The sequence below is a fragment of the Delphinus delphis genome, chromosome 11, assembly GCF_949987515.2.
Source record: "Delphinus delphis chromosome 11, mDelDel1.2, whole genome shotgun sequence".
NCBI lineage: Eukaryota > Metazoa > Chordata > Mammalia > Artiodactyla > Delphinidae > Delphinus > Delphinus delphis.
The window spans coordinates 9060492-9084073 of NC_082693.1; the positions used below are offsets into that span (position 1 = coordinate 9060492).

Genomic DNA, 23582 nt, shown 5'->3' on the forward strand with positions numbered 1-23582 from the left:
TTGCTGTTCAATAAATTATCCCCAATTTAGCAGCTTAAACCAATAAACATCTATTTATTTCACGGTTTCTGTGGGCTACGTGTCCAGGAGTGGCTTGGTTGGGTGGTTATGGCTCAGGGTCTCTCAGGAAGTGGCAGTCGCACGGAGCTGTGGTCCTCTCGAGGTCCACCAGAGGAAGACCTGCTTCCACGCTCACTCATAGCTGCTAGTGGTCCTCAGTTCCTAACCACATGGACTCAGTCACAGCCTGAATGTCCTCACAACATGGCAACTGGGTTTCTTCTCCCCGGGCTACCTTATGACAGGACAGCTTGCTTCCCCCAGTGAAAGATATGCTTCAACAGAGTGAGAGAGCAGAGGTGCGATGGAAGTCACTGTCTTTTCGTAACCTAATGTCACATATCACTTCCCAGTATTTCTGCCCTAATCTATTCACTAGAAGCCGTCAATATGAAATTAAAATATATTAACCAGCATAACAGTACGCCCGGAAGCTTTAGGAAAATCTAATCAAAGTTTAATTAATTGTGTCTTAACACAATTCAAGACACAGTTAATCACTGTTTATTTGCTAATTACATCATCAGAGTGCTTATTTAACTCAGTGGACACATCAATTCTTCCAATTCCCATGAGCACTTCCTAGACCATAGGGACCCAATATAATTCACTCACTCTCTCAGCACAAGTTTGTCAACTCTGTCAGTACTCATCTTTTCTGCTATACCCACCCTTTAGTGTTCCAGGCAAACTAGTGCATGATAAAGTTTAAGAAGATCACATTTCTGTCACATTCAGAGAGCTCATCACTCCTCTAGAAAGAAGGGAGATGTGGTTGTTGAAGGGGCTGAGGTATGAAATGCACATCAAACTACAAGTGTAAGGAAAAAACTGGGCAATTTTAGGCAAGAAAGTGATATGATGTAATTTATATTTTTCTATCACTCTGGCTGTTGAGTGGAAAACTGATATGGAGTGTGGCAGAGGGCAGGAATGTTACCAAGACCAGCTGGGAGGCTGTTACAGTGCTCCAGGAGAGAAAGAGTCACAGCCTGGACTACATTCTTGGGTAGAGATTATGGATGCACTCATATTGGGGGTATATTTTGAAGGTCCAGCCAACCGGACTTGCTAATGGGCAGGTCGGGGGGTGGTGAGAGGTCAAGAATGACTTCCTATTTTGGAACAAATGGCTGAAACAATTGTCGTTAACAGAGAAAAGATTGAGGGAGAGCGGATTTTAAGGAAGGAAATCAGAAATTCTCTTTGGGACACGTTAAGTTAAGCATACATACTAGGAGGCAAGTGCATTGCTTGAGAGCTTCCATTCATTTTCAGGTGCCTAAGCTCCTGCTGCGGCCTTGTTCTTTGCACTCACCCCACCCTTCCTGACTGGCAGCCTTCTCTTTCAGCTCTTCCATTTCCTCTGTTTTCCTTGTGCCTGGTGAGTTCAGAGCTGATATTTATCCTGTCATAGCACACTAATCTCTTTCCTCCATGGTTGACATTGGAGAAGGTTAGTGAAAGGTCCTGAACTGAGTGATATTTTGAAGAATTACCTGCTCTCTTCCAGTCCTCACCAAGCCAAAGGGAAGCCCGCCTTCCAGCAGGACCGCCCCTTCCACAGCCCACACACAAGTCGGCTGCCACTTCCCTCTCTTCCTTACCTCTGACCCTCCTTTCCCACCTGAAGGTTTACCAAAAGCCACCTGGTCAGGACTGTTCTCCTCCACTTTCCTTTCCAAATTATTGTCTGAGGAAACCAGTAAAAGTCATCCCAATACCATAAGAGGACCTGTTTATCCCAAGAAAGTACTCTTTCTCTCCCACAAAGCCCAGTTGGAACGATTCTGCTTTGCCACATAGCCACATAGCTTTCCCACATTGCCAACTGTGGATACAGTCCCCTTTCTGGAATACATCCATAATTATGCCAGGAAAAGAAACCAATCTGCCCAGTCTCCTTGCAGTGGCAAAGTTATCTGTAGCAAACCCCACTGTATCAGAAAGCCTTCCTGTAATATTATCTGCAATCCTTCGGAAAAGCCCAGACCCAGACACTCATATGCATTGCAGGTGACCCACTCATGCACACTAGTCAAGGACATGTTCTTTAGGATTTCCAGCTACATGGCTCTCGCTCAGATAACACAAGCACACCATCATAAAATTTCACTGCACAAAAACTGAACAATTACAAAAACCTAACACTAGTTCTGAAATAAGTGGCAGGGCTTCCCTGGTGGCGCAGTGGTTGAGAGTCCGCCTGCCGACGCAGGGGACACGGGTTCGTGCCCCGGTCCGGGAGGATCCCACATGCCGCAAAGCGGCTGGGCCTGTGAGCCGTGGCCGCTGGGCCTGCGCATCCGTAGCCTGTGCTCCACAGCGGGAGAGGCTGCAGCAGTGAGAGGCCCACATGCCGCAAAAAAAAAAAAAGATAAGCAGACAACTACTAAATATAACGTAATAATCAACTGAAAAGAGGAGTGCAGGTAATTTAAAAAATTTTTTGGAAACACAATACTTGTTGCCAAATCTGAAATAAAAGCAACAAGCTAGTGAAGAGGAGAAAGGCCTGATTTAGATGATCAAATAACGGAATTCCTCCAAAATGCACAGCAAAAAAAGATAGATATAAGAGGGGAAAAAAAAACAAGGAGAACTGATTCCAGATAAAATATCAACAAATAAGATTCAGGTAGAGAATGGGGAGATATGAGTGCCAGAATTTTGAAGAGAAAACATCCTCTGTTAAAGAACAAAATGAGAAAACAGATTCTAGCACAGAAATTGATTGAAAAACAGAAGATCCATGAAATGCAATTGAGTCTTTAAAGGGAGTATCAGACTATCTTATTGGCGTGCATAATTGCAGCCTCTATATTATCACTGGGGGGGGGGGGTTAAAAATACTTTCTAGAAGAAATAAAACCCAACCAGAATCTTACAGAAGATTCTAGAAAAGAGAAGCAGCATGGAAGAAGTCTTAGAGACATAAAATAACATGATCCATGATCCATTCTAGGAACTATGTATTTATTCATTTCTTCTGTCCTGGACCCCCTATGGTAGATTCTGTGTCTACATTTGCATTTATTAAATATCATAAATCTTAACGATATTAATATGAATAGAAATTCTTAGGTCACATTTGTCTACAACACAAAGATCTCAGTTAGAGCCAGGTAATCTGGGGTGATGGATGGGAGCTGAGCAGGACGAGGGTCAACCTTCTCTGCTATCCATGTGTGCGCAATATGAGTTTTCCACGTAACTTTCAGAGTTAAACTGAGATGATCTCTATCACCAAAATGCTTCGCTACATATCATATACATATGTACATAAATACAATGAATGATGGAGTTTAGGTCATAATAATGGCCAGAGATATTGACCAATTTCACTATGGGCAGTAGGATCACTGCCAACATACACACAAACACACACACACACACACACACCACACACAGGAACAACACAATGTAAGGACAGAGAAACAGACCAACTAAAGAGACTGAAAATCAAATGATGACAGAACAATTCTCATACCTGTGCTGACTGCTTGGATATTGTTCCTTCAAAATCTTTGCCCAAGTCACATGTTGTACCTTTCAGAAATGACACACTAGCAACAACTATCCACTCCATCCTGCTGGGATAAGTCCCAACTCTAACCTTGTCTATCTGGTGACGAGGTCTGTCCAGTATGGAACTAAAAGTTACCCTTGTTCTGCTCCCCTTTATAAAGGAAGCTGCCTGGTTTCTCCCGGCACAGAGCTGAGAACCCCCTCAGAGCTTCCTCCACGATGCTGCTGACCCTGCTCTCAGGGGCCTTGCTGGCCCTTGGCTCAGCTCAGGGCCCATTTGATGGTAAGAAAAAGAAGGGGGAGGGTGCTGATTCGGCTTGGGGCTTCGGAGATCACAGAGACTGCAGTGAGGAAGCTGGTAGAGACAGGACGGAAAGGAGAGGAAAGATGAGGCTACACAGTGCTTAAGACAAGAATAAGGCCCTTCACATCCTTGTGAGTGTGAAGGCCTCACACTTTACTTAAAGTACAACTGGAAACCAGTACAGAATTTTCAACCAGAGGAATGAAATGTTAAGTTTTGCACTTTTACAAAAGTCTCTGTGACTGTGTTATGAAGAATGCATTACAAAAACCCAAGACTAGTACAGAGAAGTTCCCTCATGAAGAGGTTACAATAATCAAAGTAGGCATGAAGTAGGATGAAGATGGACTTGCTAGGGGATGCCAGATAGACGGAGGAGGTGAAGCCTGTTCAGAGCTACTTCAGAGATAGAGACTAGGATAATAAATCTCTCTCTCTGCCTAGGACATAGAGATACAGAGATTCCGAGGCCTAGTGGTCTTGTTTTACTCCCACCCACATTTAATATGTCAATGTGCTGTGCCCAAAATGGGCAAGGTTGTATCCACGTGTTACTCCTGGTCCTGTCACCTTGAGAAAGCACGTTAATATAAGTAAAGTGTTTTATGAAGAAAGAGGGCAGAAGTACACTAACATATGACACTGAAATACCCCAGCACTTAACCTAAATTAGCATTGGGGTTAAGGGATCCTAGGGAGAACAGCAGGGCCTCATGTATTTTGAGTTTGCAGTTGATCCTCAGCACAGGAGCAACCCTGCCACTCCTTCACATCCTCCTCCCTTTGCAAAAGCATCACAGATGGTGGCTGACGGGATAACTCAGGGGATATATGGGGTGTGGCTGGAAGTGTCCATTTCCCTGTACAACAGTTGTGAGCCCTGAAGGTTTTGGAATGTACTTTGCACTTCATCTTCTGCTTCTTTTCCCAGAGGGCAACAATGAAGGCTTTCTCAACCTCATTTCAGGTAAGGCTCAATTAATCCTCCATCATCTTTCTTTTTTTTCGTTAGCAGCTTTTCAGTTCTCTGTTGTCCTATTATCCTCATTCTCTTGTGAAGAGCTGATTCAAGTTAGTACCCCTAAAGATTTAGGCAATCCTGGGCTTCCCTGGTGGTGCAGTGGTTGGGAGTCCGCCTGCCGATGCAGGGGACATGGGTTCATGCCCCGGTCCAGAAAGATCCCACATGCTGCGGACTGGCTGGGTCCCTAAGCCATGGCCGCTGAGCCTGCGCGTCCGGAGCCTGTGCTCCGCAATGGGAGAGGCCACAACAGTGAGAGGCCCGCGTACCGCAAAAAAAAAAAAAAAAGATTTTGGCAATCCTTTTCTCATCTTGATTTTGGGGACCATGAGCACGGCCCTAACTTGAGTACAGAGATGTCTAGCTTAGATGACACAGGAATGCCCTCAGGCCAGAAATGACCGTTGAGAGAGGACAGCAAGGGAAGCTGTCCACATTCTGACTCCTCCAGTGTACTCAGAACCAACTGCTTCCTTCTTCCTCAATGTTCCTCTCTTTAAATATGTGGTTTAGGAAAAATGAAAAGAAACTAGGTATGGTTCTTTTTTCTCTGTGCTTCTCCTCTCAACTATGCCCCTGTGCTTAATTAAAATTTGGAAAAGTTATTTAGTGAATCCTGTGTGGGTCATCACTTTGCCTCTCTCTCTGTCTCTCTCTCTTATTGTTATTATTGCTTCACCTGCTCTTAGAGCCAAAGAGTTCCACATATACACTCAACAGGCCAGATTTGGAATCACAGTTGGCAAGCTATGTCAGTGACCCAAAATATAACTGGCAGCATAACTGCCATGGATAATCCATTTGCTGTCTTCTGTCCCAGGAGGCAGCCTCTGGGGATTCTAAGATACCCAACACCTTCTTTTTTGCCAAATTTAAGGCACATATTTGTCTCAAGAGCAAAGAACTAAGACTCAATATCACTAGTATGTGGGTGAACAGGAGTACTGCAAAAAGGAGTAGGAAGTTGGTAGTTGAGAGGCAGGTTCTGGGAGAACCAGGGACTGTCTGATAAGGTCATCAGAGATCAAAATGAGAGGGCAGCCATCTGTCACCTAGTTCCTCTATCCTTGTGCCATACCTTACAGATGTAAACAACTCAAACTCAGTTGAGGAGTTTCCGAGACCATCTCCTGGACGACCTGGAGGGCCACCACCTAGACCACCTCCTAATGGTGAAAACCAAGGTGATGGACCTCAGCAGGGACCCCCCCGCACAAGATGGTCAACCTCAGCAGAGACACACTTCTACAAGAGGGTCAACCTCAGCAGAGACCACCCCCACCAAGAGGTCATCATCATCGCCATTCTCCCCCACCTCCTCCTGGGAAGAATCGGGGAACACCATCCCCAGGACGTGGACCAGAAAGACCTCCCCAGGGCCCACCACCCCAGTAATCTGGAATTCAATGACAGGTATGATTCAAGCTCACTCTCCATCAAGGGCCCTTACCCCTGCAGGTCTCAAACTTTACTGTGTCACTGAATCAACTGAAAATATGTAGTAATTGCATAGTCCTGGACCCCAGTTCTAAAGATTTCAGATATTCTGGAATAGAAGAGCAAGATCCTTTATTTTTAACATGTTATCCAAGGTGATTCTGATTTTGAGAAACACAGACCATAAACTGCCTTTTTCCCTATGATTACCTGCCTTAAAGTGGGCTGGTAATGAGGAAGTAGAGCAGTGTTCTCAATGACTTCCCATCTCAAGTTTCCACCTGACCAGGCTTCTCAGCTCCAGTGTCCCTACTAAATGATACTTTAATTTCACACTGCTAAATTTATCTAGCTTTTAAAATATTTCATTTTGAATTAGTATATGTTCAAGGTAAAAAATAACTGAACAGAAAAGTATGAGGATAACTCTTAAAGGCATTCATATTCCCATTTCCCCACAAGCCAGCACAATTAACTCTTTTGAACATCCTCTGGAAATATTTATGCCCACATAAACATATATAAACTTTTTATCCACAAGTTATATCATTCTTTGTATGCAGATCTATAAGTTGCTCATTTCAAATAACAAACCTCTTAGATAACATCCTTATCAATTCACAGAGCTATATGGATCTATTTGGTCTTGTTTTCTTTTTAATTGTATACTATTCCATTGTCTGGCTGTGCCATGATTTCTTTAACCAGCCCTGTATCAATGGGCATTTAGACTGGTTTCAGTTTTTCACTACAATAAAACAGACTGCAGTAACCATTTTTGTAAATATATATTTGAACACCTTAAATAGCAACCTAAGAAGAATCTTTTTCTATCTTGTAAGCAACAATTTAGAGCCCATTATCTGTTAGGTGCATAAAAACTGTAAACCAAAAGAAATTTGGAAGGAAACCGGAGAGGGCGGAAGAAGAGAGAGAAAATTGTGGGCTCTTGCCTACTTCCTTTCAGTGTGATCTGCAGGGATTAGAAACCACCTGCCAACCTTCTATGAACTTTCTTTTTTGCTTTTCAGAGCATGAGTATGAAGATACCAGTCCTTCAGGAAGCCATGATATTGGAACAAGGCAGTCCATCTTCAATTTACCAATGAAATAATCAGCATCCAATTTCTAAGTCCCATGTCTCATTCTGGGTGTTTGTGAGTCTGAAATCTGAGAGCCATGAACCCAGCATAGGAACATCCAAGACCCCTTCTCATTGATGCTTCCAGCAGGCTTCCTCCTGGACCAACTTCCTAGAAAAACACTTTCCCTTCGTTCTTTGTTTGGGGACAGGAATGTGTATCTCCTTTCCTACCTGCTATTGCCTCCTTTCCCCTGACACCTTTATTCATAAGCCAGGTGCCTGTTTCTCTCTTTCTACAGCACTAATGCAATGTTTTTATTATTTTCACACCTTTTACTGAGATTCTAGTAATTTTAGGGAAATAAGGAAATTATTGCAAATGTGAAGAAGTTGCACAGGCTGAGGGAATCATTAAAATTTCCAAACTAACTGATCCTGTTAAAGATAAAAAAGAAATGTGGCTCTAGGTCCCTACTCCCTCAAGCCTACAATACCCCTTTTCCCCTTTTTTGGCATTTCTCAATTTTCCTCCTCCCTAGATCCCCCACCTTTGTTAACAGAATCGGAGTGAATTTCAGAAAGGAGGTGGTATGCTGTATTCTAATTGTAGTTCTTCAGACATGAGTTTAATCTTATCTCTTTCCGTTTTCTCTGGACTTTTAGCAAGCTATTTCAACTCTCAGAGCCTTAGTTTCCTCACCCATATAATAAGGATAATAATAATACCTACCCTAGAGGGTGAAGAGTAATGATTAGCACACGTAAAAACCTAGTGGAGAATGCCTTCACCACTTCCTAATAATTGTTGTGGGGAAGAACAGTACACATGAAACTAAGAAATGAAGTGCTCCCAAATTAAAACTGTTAAGATTGCTACCGCAAAAGATCAAATTACAGGACTTCCCTGGTGGTGCGGTGGTTAAGAATCCGCCTGCCAATGCAGGGGACACGGGTTCGAGCCCTGGTCCAGGAAGATCCCACATGCCATGGAGCAGCTGAGCCTGTGAGCCACAACTACTGAGCCTGTGCACTAGAGCCCGCAAGCCACAAGTACTGAAGCCTGCGTGCCTAGAGCCTGTGCTCCACAACAAGAGAAGCCACCGCAGTGAGAAGCCCGCGCACCACAAGGAAGAGTAGCCCCCGCTCGCCACAACCAGAGAAAGCCCGCGCTCAACAACAAAGACCCAACGCAGCCAAAAATAAATAAATTAATTTTTTTTAAAAGATCTGACAATGCATCTTCCAAATTTTAAAAAGACATGAAAAAATTCACTTTGTCTTTTTTTTGGTAGCACTTTCTGATGTCTTTTCGTTTCATCTGGGGGATACTGTTTCTGATATTGATTCTGTCATGGTACATTGATAACTTCTACTCACTCCCATTTCTTACAAAGTTGGGACATGTTCCTGGGTTAAACAACACTTTTACAATGGGCATAACAAAATCAGTATTGAAAAAGAAACCGGACAGTGGGATTGTTGACATCAAGTGAAAAAAATCATCTTTGGATTTTATCAAGGGCTTCCACCTACCTTGAAATCATATAGAATGATAAGAATCTATCCAATCAGATCTCTAAGACGGAAAGGAGCCCATTCATGAACATCTCTGGAAAGGACTGGCAAACCTTATATACTGGAAAGTGGGGATCTGAGGAACATTCCTTCAGGGCCAGATTCATCCTAACTCCAGGTCTACTCACTATACGTCTCAATGAATGCTGAGTATGATTTTATTTTCTTACCTACTAGCTCACACTATTAACTCATACTGAACTAACAGTTAACTGAAACAAATAGGTTTTGTTAAACTGCTTCTTGAGTTATTCATGTTTAAATCTAATAAAGAACTTCACACACGATTGATTGTAGCTTTGAACTGAGACTATTTCCGATCCTGATTTTGGTAACTACCCAGTGTAATGGAACCTTCAGCTTTCCGTCCACAAATTGATAACTATATTCTCTGTTTCTTCTCAAAATAGACATGCATTTCATTTAATTTTGGCAAGTCTTTTTTTTTCTTTTTCTATTATCTTTTAAATTTTTTGTCTAACTTAAAAAAAAATACGGCGCCCCCCTCACACGGGGGTGAGAGGTTCTGCACACAGGCTGCAGCACAGCGGGCTTTGGAGGCGTGGAGGCAAGGTCCTCCCCGATCGCTAAAAGAGGTTTTCTCCCCGAGGGCGCGTCGTCCCCCACCATCGTCTCCCCTTCGGACCCACGGAGGCTCTTCGAGAGGCTAGCTCGCGGTTGGGCTGGGGGTCTGCGGTATGGGCCACAGCTGGGCTGACGTGCGCCTTCGCCGTCAAGGCAGTGAAATGCCTGCGCTGCCTCAGGCTCCTCAGTCTGCCTTGCCGGGGCGTGGCGGGGCGTGGCGGGGCGTGGGCGTGGGCGTGGGCTGGATCTGAAATGTCTGACCAAGCCCGCCTCGCGTCGCCAGGCCCGCCACGATGGCTCACATGCCCGCGTGCAACCCAGGCTAACACACGGCGCGCGCCCGGCTACGTCAGTTCCCCCCGCACGCGGCGAGGACGACCACGACGAGGCACCTGCCCCACGAGACGGGGACAGGCGCGCCTCCCTTACCCTCTCGACGTCCTGAGAGAGTTGCTCGACGACGGACGCACCATCGCGGTGGGGACCCGACGGCCTCGCAGGCAACGGGAAACGACGCCACAGCTCGGGCCAGTGAGGGGCGACCTGCAGCGCTGCAAGGGCACCGCTGAGGGCGGGGCGAGACGCGCCCACGCACTGAGGTGGGCACGCAGCACGGCGGCGGCGGCGGCGGCGGCGGCGGCGGGACACCCCCGCCCTTCCCCCACCTGGGTGGGAAGGCTTCTCGCGAGACACGCACCGAGGCGTCGAGGCTAGAGAGTCCCCGCGGTTTGAGAGGCAGGGGCGGGAGACCAAAGGCGGTCCCGGGCTCCGCACCCCGTCTTCCACGCACCACCGCTGGGCGGGCAGGAGAGGCCAGGGGTCCGTGGGCAGAATGAGGAGAGCGGCCTGGTTCCCCGGGAACGTCGGCCTAGGCCCAGCCCTGGAGAGCGCGACATCACCACATCCGGCACTTTCTGCAAGTCTTGGTAAGACCTTTTGTCAATTGTATATATTCTACTGAGCTCTGACTAGAAGCCTCTTATGTAGTATTCCTACTGAAAATGGCGTAAAGCCCAGAGTACCCACTTAAAGCCAAGTTGGAAGAAAATGACGTGGAATATCTACTTTCCTTTTTACCCCCCCGCCCCAAACACCTCAGATACTTTGGACTGTGACAGAAAAACAGGCTCCAAAAGGGGCAGAATGTAACTTTGTTGCAACCAATCTTCCACCTTCTTGTGGAAAATCTCTTTTGAGATCTTCTCTTAATGTGATAGATTGATTTCCTATCCCGATAGGTTTGATGGTCTGCCCTCTCTATTCTTAGAAAAGTTTCACCTGATATGACTTATCCAAATTACTTGTTTTATAGAATACAGCATGCTGCTTCCTTTATGAAATATACTCGTGTTTGTTAAAGAATGGTGGGGCATCTAGGGAGGGAGAAAATTGAGCAGAAATTAAAAAGGGGAAATGGGGTATAGTGAGCTCCAGGTAATAGGGACCTAGAACCACATTTATGTCCCTAGCAAGAAGATCAGTTATTTTGGAATTTTATTTTTATTTGGTTTGTTTGTTTTTAATTTTTATTTTATATTGCAGTATAGTTGATTTACAATGTTGTGTTAGTTTCAGGTGTACAGCAAAGTGATTCAGATATACATATACATGTATCTATTCCTTTTCAGATTCTTTTCCCATATAGGTCATTACAGAGTATTGAGTAGAGTTCCTTGTGCTATACAGTATGTCCTTGTTGATTATCGATGTTATATACGGTATATATAGTAGTGTGTGTTTGTTAATCCCAAGTTCCTAATTTATCCCTCCCCCCAACCTTTCCCTTTTGGTAACCATAAGTTTGTTTCCTAAGTCTGTGAGTCTATTTCTGTTTTGTAAATAAGTTCATTATATCATTTTTTAGATTCCACATATAAGTGATATTTTGTGATATTTGTCTTTCTCTGTCTGACTTACTTCACTTAGTATGATAATCACTAGGTCCATCCATGTAGCTGCAAATGGCATTATTTCATTCTTTTTTATGACTGAGTAATATTCCATTGTATATATGTACCACATCTTCTTTATCCATTCATCTGTCGATGGGCATTTATGTTGCTTCCATGTCTTGGCTATTGTAAATAGTGCTGTCATGAACATTGGGGTACATGTATCTTTTCAAATTATGGTTTTCTTTGCTATATACCCTGGAATGGGATTGGTGGATCATATGGTAGCTCTACTTCCAGTTTTTTAAGGAACCACCATACTGTCCTCCATAGTGGCTGTACCAGTTTCATTCCCACCAGTAGTGTACCAGGGTTCCCTCTTCTCCACACCCTCTCCAGCATTTATTATCTGTAGACTTTTTGATAATGGTCATTCTGACTAGTGGGAGGTGATAACCTCATTGCAGTTTTGATTTGCATTTCTCTAATAATTAGCAATGTTGAGGTCAAGCTCTTAAAAAGTGTCTGGGCCTCCCGTCAGTGGGGGAGACTCTTGCTGGCCTCTCCAGCATTTATTTTTTGTATTTTAAGGATTTCTTCAGCCTGTGCAGCTTCTTCACCTTTGCAATATTTTCCTTGTTTGCTAAAATTACTGAAACTCAAAAAAGGTGTGAAAATAATAAAAACATTGCACTAGTTTTATAGAATCCAGGGAAGGCAAAAAACAGTGGAGCTCTTTCACCTGGCAGCTGGTTTGTGAATAAAGGTGTCAGAAGGAGGGAGGAAGCAACAGCAGGTAGAAAAGGAGAGAGCTGTTCCTGTCCGCAAGCAAAGAACAAAGGGAAAATGTTTTCTAGAAAAGTGGTCCAGGAGGAAGCCTGCTGGAATCATCAATGAGAAGGGGTCTTGGATGTTCCTATGCTGAGCTCATGGCCCTCAGATTTCAGATTCACAAACACCCAGAATGAGACATGGCACTTAGAAATTGGATGCTGATTATTTCATTGGTAAATTGAAGATGGACTGCCTTGTTCCAGTGTCATGGCTTCCTGAAGAACTGGAATCTTCTTACTGATTTTCTGAAAAACCAAAAAAGTTTGCAGGGGGTTTCTAATCCTTGCTACTAATTGAAGGGAAGTAGGTGAGAGCTCAACATTTCTCCCTGTCTTCTTCCTCATTCTCCCCTTTCCTTCCTAATTTTTTTGTTTATGGTTTATATGCACCTAACATAATAGGCTCTAAATTGTTTCTTACAAGATGAATGAAAAAGATTCTTCTGAGGTTATCTCTTGATTGCTGTAAGTAATGTTCAAATATGTATTTATAACGACGGTTACTGTACATTTCCTATAATAGCAAAAAAATGAAACCAGCCTACATGTCCATTGATAGGGGTCGGTTAAAGTAATCATGACACAGCCAGACAATGGATAGTATACAGTGGTAAAACAGAAACAAAAACAAAAACCAGGATCAAATAGATCCACATAGCTCTATGAACTAATATGGAAGTTTTCTAAGAAATATGTTATTTGAAATGAGCAGCATATAGATCTGAATATAAAATATGATACCATTTGTGGATAAAAAAAGATTATATATATTTATATAGACACAAATATTTCCGAGAGGATGTTCAAAAGAGTTAACTGTGGTGGCGTTTGGGGAAGGAAGTGGAGAGGCAGGCTATGATATGCCTTTAAAAGTTAGCCTCATACTTTTTGTTTAGTGTTTTTCTAACTTGAGCACATATAAGCAATATTTTTTAAACGACGAAACATTTAGCAGCATAAAATTACAGTATCATTTAGCAGGGACATGGGCCCTGAGAGGCCTGGTCAGGTGGAAAATCATTGAGCCTGAGGAGGAAGAGAGGAGAGGACCAAGAGAGAACAGTGATCTGTTCCTCATTGCCAGCCCACTTTAAGACAGGTAATCATAGGGAAAAAGGTAATTTATGGGCTGTCTTTCTCATAATCAGAACCCCCTTAGATAGCTTGTTAAAAAATAAAGGATCTTGCTGTGCTATTCCAGAATACCTGAATAGAAATCATTAGAACTGGGGTCCAGGACTATGCAATTTCAATATGTTTCCAGATGATTCAGTGACACAGTAAAGTTTGAGACCTGCAGGGGTTAGGGCCCTTGATGGAGAGTGAGCTTGAATCATACCTGTCATTCCAGATTACTGGGGTGGTGGGCCTTGGGGAGGTCCACACTGGAGTGGTGGGCCCTGGGGAGGTCTTTCTGGTCCACGTCCTGGGGATGGTGTTCCCTGATTCTTCCCAGGACGAGGTGGGGGAGAATGGCGATGACGATGACCTCTTGGTGGGGGTGGTTTCTGCTGAGGTTGACCCTCTTGTAGAAGTGTGTCTCTGCTGAGGTTGACCATCTTGTGCGGGGGGTCCCTGCTGAGGTCCATCACCTTGGTTTTCACCATTAGGAGGTGGTCTAGGTGGTGGCCCTCCAGGTCGTCCAGGAGATGGTCTCGGAAACTCCTCAACTGAGTTTGAGCTTGAGTTGTTTACACCTGTAAGGAATAGCACAAGGATAGAGCATCGTGGGGATAGAAGGCTCCCCTGTCACTTTGAACTCTGGTCACCTTTCAGACAGTCCCTTTCTCCCAGAATCTGCTTCTCAACTACCAACTTCCCTCCTATCCTTAGCTTCATTTTGCATCACTCCTATTCATCCACATACTAGTCATATTGAGTCTTAGTTCTTTGCTCCTGAGACAAACATGTGTTTGTCTTCATCCATATTAACAGCTGCTCCCCATCACTCGTATTGCCTCCTGAGCTCTGCCTCTTGTCAGCATTATGGTGAGTTGTATAATTATTTCATTATATATTACAGTGTAATAACAAAGCGCACAATAAATGTAATGCGCTTGAATCATCCAGAAACCATCCTGTCCCCAGTCTGTGGAAAAATTGTCTTCCACAAAACCAGTCCCTGGCGCCAAAAATGTTGGGGACCACTGCTACATGGAACTGTGGCAGTAGACATACAATTCTATGCATTTGTCAAAAACCATAGAACTGTACACTGTAACGTGAACTTTATTGTATGTAAATAAAGGCACAATTAACCAGGGTGTGGGGGGAATCTAAGATGAAATGCAAGTTGAGACAGATGACCGTAACTGAGTACAAATGAACCATATAACCATGCTGACAGAACAGAAACAAAGGTCCTGACCTAGATAACCTTGGCAAAGAGGATTTTGACCAGATAATGTGAAGGCAAAAGACAAAAAGAGCTACACACAAACATTGTTCTGTGATTATAAATCTTTTTTGACAGGTGAGTCAGTATCTCTGAAACTAATTTATTGGTATAGTAGAGTTGAACAAATATGTAAACATATTGTAGTTGAGAAGTAGGTTTCTCATTGTAGGTAAAAGAAAAAGAAGGAAATGGAGAAGGCTAGAATAAACTTTGAGTTGCTGGACTGGAATTGAATTATCAGTATGTACTCATGTTCTCACTTATGTGTGTGTGTGTGTGTGCATATGCATACACAAACAGATACAGAAATAAATGCACATATGTGTGTATGAGTTAGCATATGTACATGTATTTTCTAGCTCTATTCAGTGAGAGGGGCTAGAATCAGTGACAGGTTAGTAGCCATGAACACACCACCTAGCTGCTAGATCTTGGTTTCTAAATGCCATTCTTCAGTAAAGGGAACCAGGGGTCCTTGGAGAAATGGTTGTTTCCAGGGCTAGAACATCTTGGGTGTCAGAAAGTAAGGAACTGCTTAAAAGAAAAAGAGATGGAACATGTCAAAAGGTATCTCAAAGAGCACTCAATGGCCAGTAAGAACTTGAGCTACGTAATAAATAATGATAGTACTGGATTGTAACCCAAAGAATAAAATACGTATTCTTAGGTCCATCCTGAGATTAATGAATGAATGGATGAATGAGTGAATGGAAAAATGGTCACTTTTCCTTGCAGAAAAATTCCACTTAATATATTAGAACACCACACTAATATTTAACCACAGGCAAGATCCATCAGTGTATAAATAGGATATCTGTATAGTCTTAAAGTATCTCCCACAAATATTTAATATTTATAACGGGAACAACAGTAAGTTTACAGTAGAGAGTCCTGGTAGATATCACCTTAGCCAAGAAGTGAAGGTTAACATGACCAATAATACATACTGACATAATGTGCCCCTGATAGATGCGCTAAGAAAAGCACAGCCAGTGGCACCTTCCCAATAATGCACAACCTCAATCCAATCGTAAGCATGTATCAGAAAACCCCAAATTGAGAAACATTCTACAAAATAACTGATCAGTACTCTGTCATGTCAAGGTCATGAGAGACAAGAAAGACTGAGGAATACATTGGAAGAGCCTGACTAAGGAGCCATGATGACTAAGTGTAATGTGGAATCCTGAAGGAGATCCTGGGACAGAAAAAGGACATCACTGGAAAAACCTGGTGAAATCCAAGTAAGTTCTGTACTTTAGTTAGTAACATTGAGCTGAGGTTGATTTCTTAGTGTTGACAAATGGTCTACTGTTATGTAAGACGCTAACCTAAGGGGAAGCTGGGGGAAGAGTATACAGGAACTCTCTATACTAATTTTGCAACTTTTCTGTAAGATTAAAATAATCTTTTAAAACTGACATTAAAAAATTAAAACAAAAAAGGAATAGGATAACGTAAAATGCTATTTTGATATAAAATTTTCAATGAAATTGACATTATTGTAAGATAATGTTAATTACCAAATTTAACTCAAGAAGCTTAGGAAAAGTTGAATAGAAAATAACCATGAAAGAAATGGAAGTTATAGGAAAACAGCTGCAACAACCTATCACTATAACCTCCACCATCAATGGACATAGCAAATTTTGATATATAAATTTTTATATCATTAAAAAACATAATTCTTACTTAAATTGTTCTAAAATATAGATAAGATTAACAAGTTTCTAAATTCATTCTGTGAGGTTCACAAAAAAAATATGTAGACCTGCAAAGATATTTCATTAGGAAAAATTTTCAGTTAACATCTAACTAGTCAACACTGTGTTAGAAGAATAATATATCATGTTGAAAGAGGATTGCAAGCACGGTTCAGTATTAGGAAATACTGAACCTTGCTTCTACTATTGACCTTCTACCCCTCCTGATGGCCTCAAAATTTTTACTGAGAAGTTCAAGGAAATCAGAAAAGAACTGTCTGACCTTAACAGCCACCAAGGTGACTAACCATGAGATGTGCTGCACGATGATAATCTGTGACTAACCCACAGGCAATTCTAGCACTATTTTCTGGCTTCTGTCCCCTTATAGTTGAAGCCTTCTTCCTCCTTTTATTTCTACTCTGAATTTCAACCCACATTGGCTAGTCAAGGATTTTGCTAGCTTACTCCCATACCAATTCCACTCTTGCTCCAAAAGTCTATTCTCCACCCCCATTCATTTTAAGATCACATTATTCTTCCATTCCAAAATTTCCAATGTATTACCACCATTTTATTCCACCAGAACAAAATCCAAATTTGATACTATGGCCAACACCCTACATGATTGGCTGTCTCTGAACTTGCTGACTTCTCTACTTAATTCTATACTCCATTCTAGACCCACTGATCTTCCTGGTATTCCTCCAGCATACCAAGCTTGTTCCTACCTTTATCAATCATGCTTCCTCACTTTATTCAAATCAGCTCAAATTTCACCACTTCGAAGCCTTCTCTGAATACACAAAAAACGTCCATCTCGTTAACCTGCTTTTTAAAAAAATTTTTCTTCTGGTAGATTTTTTTAAAAGACCTAATACTTGTTAGAGCAGTTCTAGGTTTATAACAAAATTGAGAGGAGGGTACAGAGATTTCCCATGTACTCATGTCCCCACATATGCATAGCCTTTCCCATTATCAGTATCACTCACAAGAGTGGTATATTTATTTCAATTGATGAACCACATTGACACATCATAGTCATCTGAAGTCCATACTTCACCTTCAGGTTCACTCTTGGTGTTGTATATTCTGTGGGTTTGAGCAAATGGATAATGACATGCGTTCATCATTATAACCTCATACAGAGCATTTTCACTGTCCTGAAACTCCTTGTGCTCTACCTGTTCATCTCCTTGCCTACCCCCGCAGCCGTGGAAGCCAATGATCTTTTTATTGTCTCCATAATTTTGCCTTTTCTAGAATGTCATATAGTTGGAAGCACACAGTATGTAGCCTTTTCGAATTGACTTCTTTCACTTAGTAGTAGGCACCGAAGTTTCCTCAGTGTCTTTTTGTGGCTTGAAAGCTAATTTCTTTTTAGCACTGAATAATATCTCATTGTCTGGATGTACCACAGTTTATATTTATCCACTCACCTGCTAAAAGCCATCTTAGTTGCTTCCAAGTTTGGGCAATTACGAATACAGCAGCTATAAATATCCATGTGCAGGTTTTTGTGTGGACACAAGCTTTCAACTCCTTTGGGTGAAGTACCGAGGAGTGTGATTCCTGGATCATAATGGCAAGAGTGTTTCGTTTTATGAGGAACTGCCAAACTGTGATCCAAAGTGGCTGTACCATTTCAAATTCCCACCAGCAATGAATGAGAGTTCCTGTTACTCCACATCCTCGCCAGCATTTAAACCAAATGTCAGTGTGCTGGGTTTTGACGATTCTAATAGGGATGTAGTAATGTCTCATTGCTGTTTTAAATTGCATTTTCCTGGTGATGTGTGATGTGGAGGATCTTTTCATAATGCTTGTTGCCATCGGTATGTTTTCTTTGGTGAGTTACACGCTAAGGTCTTCGGCCCATTTTCTAATCGAGTTGTTTGTTTTCTTATTGTTGAGTTTTAAGAATTCTTTGTTATATTTTGGATAACAGTCCTTTATCAGATGTGTCTTTTGCAAATATTTCTCCCAGTCTATGACTCCTCTTCCAACTCTCTTAACTGTCTCTTTTACAGAGCAAGAGTTTTTAATTTTAAAGAATCTGGCTTATTAACTATTTCTTTCATGTATTGTATTTTTGGTGTGATATCTAAAAAGGCATGCTTTTTTTAAAAAAAATTACTAGTCTTCACTGTCAGATAGCCAGCATTCAAGATCCCTGCGTCTTGGTCGTCATGGTCTTGTGTAATCCCCTACCAGATTATATCGGGATTGGCCTGTGTGACTGATGGCACACTGATGGCAGAAATGGCGGTATGTCACTTGTAAGATTGAGTTACGAAGGACATTGTGGCTTCGCCTTGGTCACTCTCTCTTGTTCTTCAATCTCAGTCTCTCTCTCCCTCTCTCTCTCTTTCTCATCACTTGCTTTGGGAGAAGCCAGGTGCCTTAGCCCTATGAAGAGGACCCATCCTTTACAGGCGAGTCTCTTGGATCCTCCCATTTGGTTTCACAGAGGGGAAAGCACCAAGAGGGAGGAGAAGAAAAAGTCTTCTACCTCCAGTCCTTCACTTCCCACTTGGCTTCTGATAACAACTTCACTCTCCCCAAATTGTTTCTAACCTGGATGGAGGTAGGCTGAATGACAGGGATGGGTCTGCTTCCTCCTAGTAAGCCCTGCAGTGAGGTGTCCAGCTCCAAGTGCTCAAGAGTCTTCAGTAGTGACTATTATTAAAATGAGAAAGATTTTGTTTATAGGTGGATCATATAATCACCAAGGTCAACTCTACTCTGTAGAGTTAAATTACACTTACATTTCCTTCCTTGAAAACCTTTTTGTTTTCCTGGAGTTAATAAGCATCTTTTTCTTCATTTGCTTGGTTTCCTTTCACGTCTCAGTCTTCCTGCAACCTCCAACAGACCTGTTAAATCTCTCTCAACACAATCTTTTTCACCCTCAAGCACTCAGATAATTTGCTTTTGTCCTGGAAATTCCCTTTTCTCCTTCTTAAGTAGGATGATGTACGTCCTGGGTTAAAGAAAGCCTTTCTTGGTTTTCTTCTTTGTTTGAAGTACATCCTACCATATCTTATTACGAATGAGTGCATGAGAGGCAAAATATTTAGAGATTTTTATGTCTGAGAATGTCAATTCATAATCTGACTGGATATAAGATTCTAAGTTAAAATTATTTTTACTAAGAATTTTTACAACACAATTCCTGACTTCCACTGTTGTTCCACTATCATTCTGATTCTCAATTCTTTGCATATGACTGCTTTTCTCACTGAGGACTTCAGAATCATCTTTTTATCCCTAACATTTAATTAGATATATGTTGATGTGGATCTTTTTTCTATTTCTTGTACTGGGCACTCAGTATTCCCAGAGGGTCTTCTGTCCTGGGGCCTGCACTTTAAAAGAGGCCCCACACAAACATCAAAACAAAGGCATTGTTTTTTTCTTTCACTTTCATTAGAAAATATTTTTAAAGTTCAGCAAGTAAATTAAAAAAACAGGAATTGTGGGAGAGGGGCACAATTGAACATGGGGTCCTCAAGGCCTGAGTATGCAGGATTGAGAATGTGTAAAGGTTCAGAATAAGTTCACAACTTCTGCCCTGGGGCATCAGACAAAAAAAAAAAAAAAAGGCTACTTTTGCTTAAATTTAGTCACCTCAAATCAATCAAAAGCACGAAGGCAGACAGGTTCTCCCACCCCGCCACTGTAACTACACTCCCAATCACTCCTGTGCTCAGTGGTATAGTTTGGGGAGGTGCTTAAAAATTCCTGGAAATCCTAAATCAGAACGGAGGCAAGGGGGAGGAAAACTTGCCCAGCAGGTTCCCACAGGAGCTTGACCAGGTCAGTCCTGGGCCCGACCAGCTTCCAACTTGCTGTTCCAGCAGACATCCTGCCCACTCCCTTCTCCCAGCTTTCAGGGACAGTGTCCATCCAGGGGAACTCATGGCTCCCTTGGTCTCTAGGCTTGGTCTAAAAGGCAGTCTCCAAGGAACAGGCTTCGGGAGCCAGACAACATGGGAAACTTGACCTGAACCTAGGGTCTATCTTGGTTTGTAACTTGTGAATATTTAGAGATATGTATGCAGGCCTCCATTTGTATTCCTGCACTGGACCCTGCAATGTTAAGTGTGAGCCTTTGGATAATAACTGGACACTTTCAACATGGAGGATCATCCTTAAATTCTGGAACATATGTTGTAGTGTTCCATTGATAATTTCTTTCCCAATATATTCTGTTTTCCTTGAAATTTGTGTTGAATTTTTTCTCACCTATTAACCATCTCTTTGCATTTTTGCTCTGTTTTACGGAGGAGTTCTTCATCTTCTATTGAACTTATTATCAACTAAATTTACAAGGACCAATATTTCTTTTTATCTTCTGGTTGACTCTTTATTTAATAGCAACCCGTTCTTGTTTGAAAGATGCAATATGTATTCTTTTTCCCTCAGAATATATTAATTACAGTTTCTTAAAGTTTTCTTCTACTCCTCATATTGTCTGTTTCCTCTGAATTCTCCTTTTACTGTTTCTTTACTTGAGTCTTATTTGATAGAGATTTTCCTCAAAGGCCTGGTGATTCTTTGCTTTCTGTTCATACATTGGAGTTAGACACCAAGACAATCAGAAAACTCTATGTGCATTGAAAGATTTTTTGTAGAATCATGTACCTCACAGTAGGATGATTGAGTGGCATGATAGCTGTTTTGTTAAAACTTATCTCCAGGTGCTGTCTCTGAGACAGCTCTGCTGGCGCTTTGGAGCTGACCAGGGTAAGAGGTTGGACATCTCTCCATTTATTTTATAGGCTTTCACTTGATTGTCCTGTTTTTTGAATAGCATCTCACTCGTATCTTCTTCCATAACAGTTGTCCCCAACTGTCCAGTGCCTCTCTGGTTCAGTTTTTCTAGACAATAAACCTACTCTCTCCTGATGCAATAAAGGAGGACTGTTCCAGTCACCTGTCTCCCCACCATCATCACTCCTCCTCCAACCCAATCTTCACGTGCCTTGTGTCTACAGTCCTTGAGCCTTGCCAGGGTTCTGTAAGACCATTGGCTTACTTCTATTTGGTACCACTATCCCTGCCCCCAGACGTGCACAGCTACTGGAGTAAGTTTTTCTCCTTTCTGTTATGTCATTAACCATTCTGCTGGTTTTCAGTCCTTATAAATTGTGGCTGTTAATTGTCCTGTAAGTTTTATCAGAGATGATGTTTGCATTTCTTTTCTTGTTGTCCTTGTTTGGACTTTGAGAAGAAAGGGATAGGAAATGTTTTTACTATTAACACATAAGTTGCTCTCAGTTATATTAAGGAAAAAATTGACCAATAGGCTAAAAAATGAAAACAAAGGCTGACAAAGGCTTATAAACCAAGGCTTCTGTTCCCATCCTTCCAGTCAAACAGCTCACACCAGGGTAACCAATGACTTCCAGCTTGCTGAAACAAGTCAGTGGATATGTTTCAATCTTCATCTTAACTTGCTTCTCAGAAGCAATGGACATTATTTACAATTCTGTCCTACTTAAAACACTCTCTTCCTTTGGCTCCATGATACTGTGTGTACCTGTTTCATAGTCTAACTCTCTGGTTGCTCTACTCCTTACTTTTTTCATTTATCAAATATTTATTGAGTCCCCTTCCACACCAGTTATTTTACTAGGAGTTTAGGATGAATATAAAAATCATGATTCCCACCATCTAGGAGTTAAAGCCTTGCATGTCCTTTGCAGATGCATATGCTTCCATTTAGCCACGAAATTATGGAATTCCTCTAACTTTGTTTTAGATTCTTTTCTCACTATATACTATCTCCTTAGAAAAGTTCATACTAAAAAAAAAAAAAAGGTAACTATGTGAGGCAGCAGATGTGTTAACTTGATTGTGGTAATCATTTCACAATGTATGTGTATATGAAATCATCACACCGTACATTTTAATTCTATACAATTTTTAAAAATACAGAACACTTCATAAATTTATGTGACATCCTTGTGCAGGGGCCATGCTAATCTTCTCTGTATCATTCCAATTTTAGTATATGTGCTGCCAAAGTGAGCACTATATACAATTTTATTCACCAATTATACCTCAATAAAACTGGAAAAAATAAAAACTCATCCTTGCCCGCAGCTTCAGTTATTATCTGTGTGCCATGATACAAAGTTCTGTGTCTTGCCAAGACCTCTACTGAGCTTCACACCTTTACCTATATGACATCTTCATTTAAATATTTTAAAGGTACCACTCAGTACAGTATTTCCAAAACAAAATTAATCTGATAATCCTAACTCTAGAGACCACCATCCAACCACTCATGCAATACAAAATCTATAGCTTTAGCTCTGTGTCGTTCCATACAAGATCCACCACCAATTTTTGTCCCCTTTTCTAAATATTTCTCAACTTGTCTCTATCTCTATCACCACCTCCATTCACCTATGCTCTACAGTATCCTCCCTACTTGGTGACCTGTAACCATTTTCGCTTTTCCTCCAAATTCTTTTCCAAGCTGTAGTCTGCAGCCAGGGTTAGCTTTTCAAACCGTATATGTGATAATGCAATCACATATTTTTTATGTGATTTTTTTTAACCCAACAAAAACCTATTCTGTCCAGCCAGAGGACTAGGAAACAGACAGCCTAGCATGGCAGAAAACATTTAGACAATAATCCCTCTTCTACAGTCAAACACCACAGAAAAAGCTATGGCCCCAAGTGGGGAGTCTAGACTTCCACACATGCCTGGCTGTAACAAGGTGCCCAAACCTGTGCCAGAGTAAAGTTAGAGAAGACCGAGGAGGAACTGGAACTTTCATCCCCACTTAGCAGTTTAAGACCCTCATTTTCCCCCCACCCCACAGAGTTAGTGGCAACCAGATGGGGAGCCTGGACATCCTCCCTCATCCAACAGTATCGAAGCACTCCCTCCTTTCCATACTGGGGTGGTGTCAGTGGAGACTACACGGAAAGTAGTAACAAGGCACCCCTACTCCTCCTAGACAGGGTGATATCAGTGGAGGCCTTGTGGGGAGCCAGAATTCCATCCTTCACCAGGCAATTATGGGGAGCCCCTCCCCTGCTTGGGAGTCAACACAAGTTGAGGGGGAGATCTTTACTTCTGCCCCTACCTGCCAGTAATTCAGTACCTCCACCTTTTACCTGCTGGAGTAGTATCACAGAAA

General features: G+C 42.0%; 1 non-coding gene across 1 annotated transcript; it reads right to left on the minus strand.

The window, feature by feature from the left end:
• Positions 1-22353: 22353 nt before the first annotated feature.
• On the minus strand, positions 22354-22460 carry LOC132434661 (U6 spliceosomal RNA). The gene has a single exon (XR_009521377.1). It is a non-coding gene; the product is annotated as a U6 spliceosomal RNA (small nuclear RNA).
• Positions 22461-23582: the final 1122 nt, after the last annotated feature.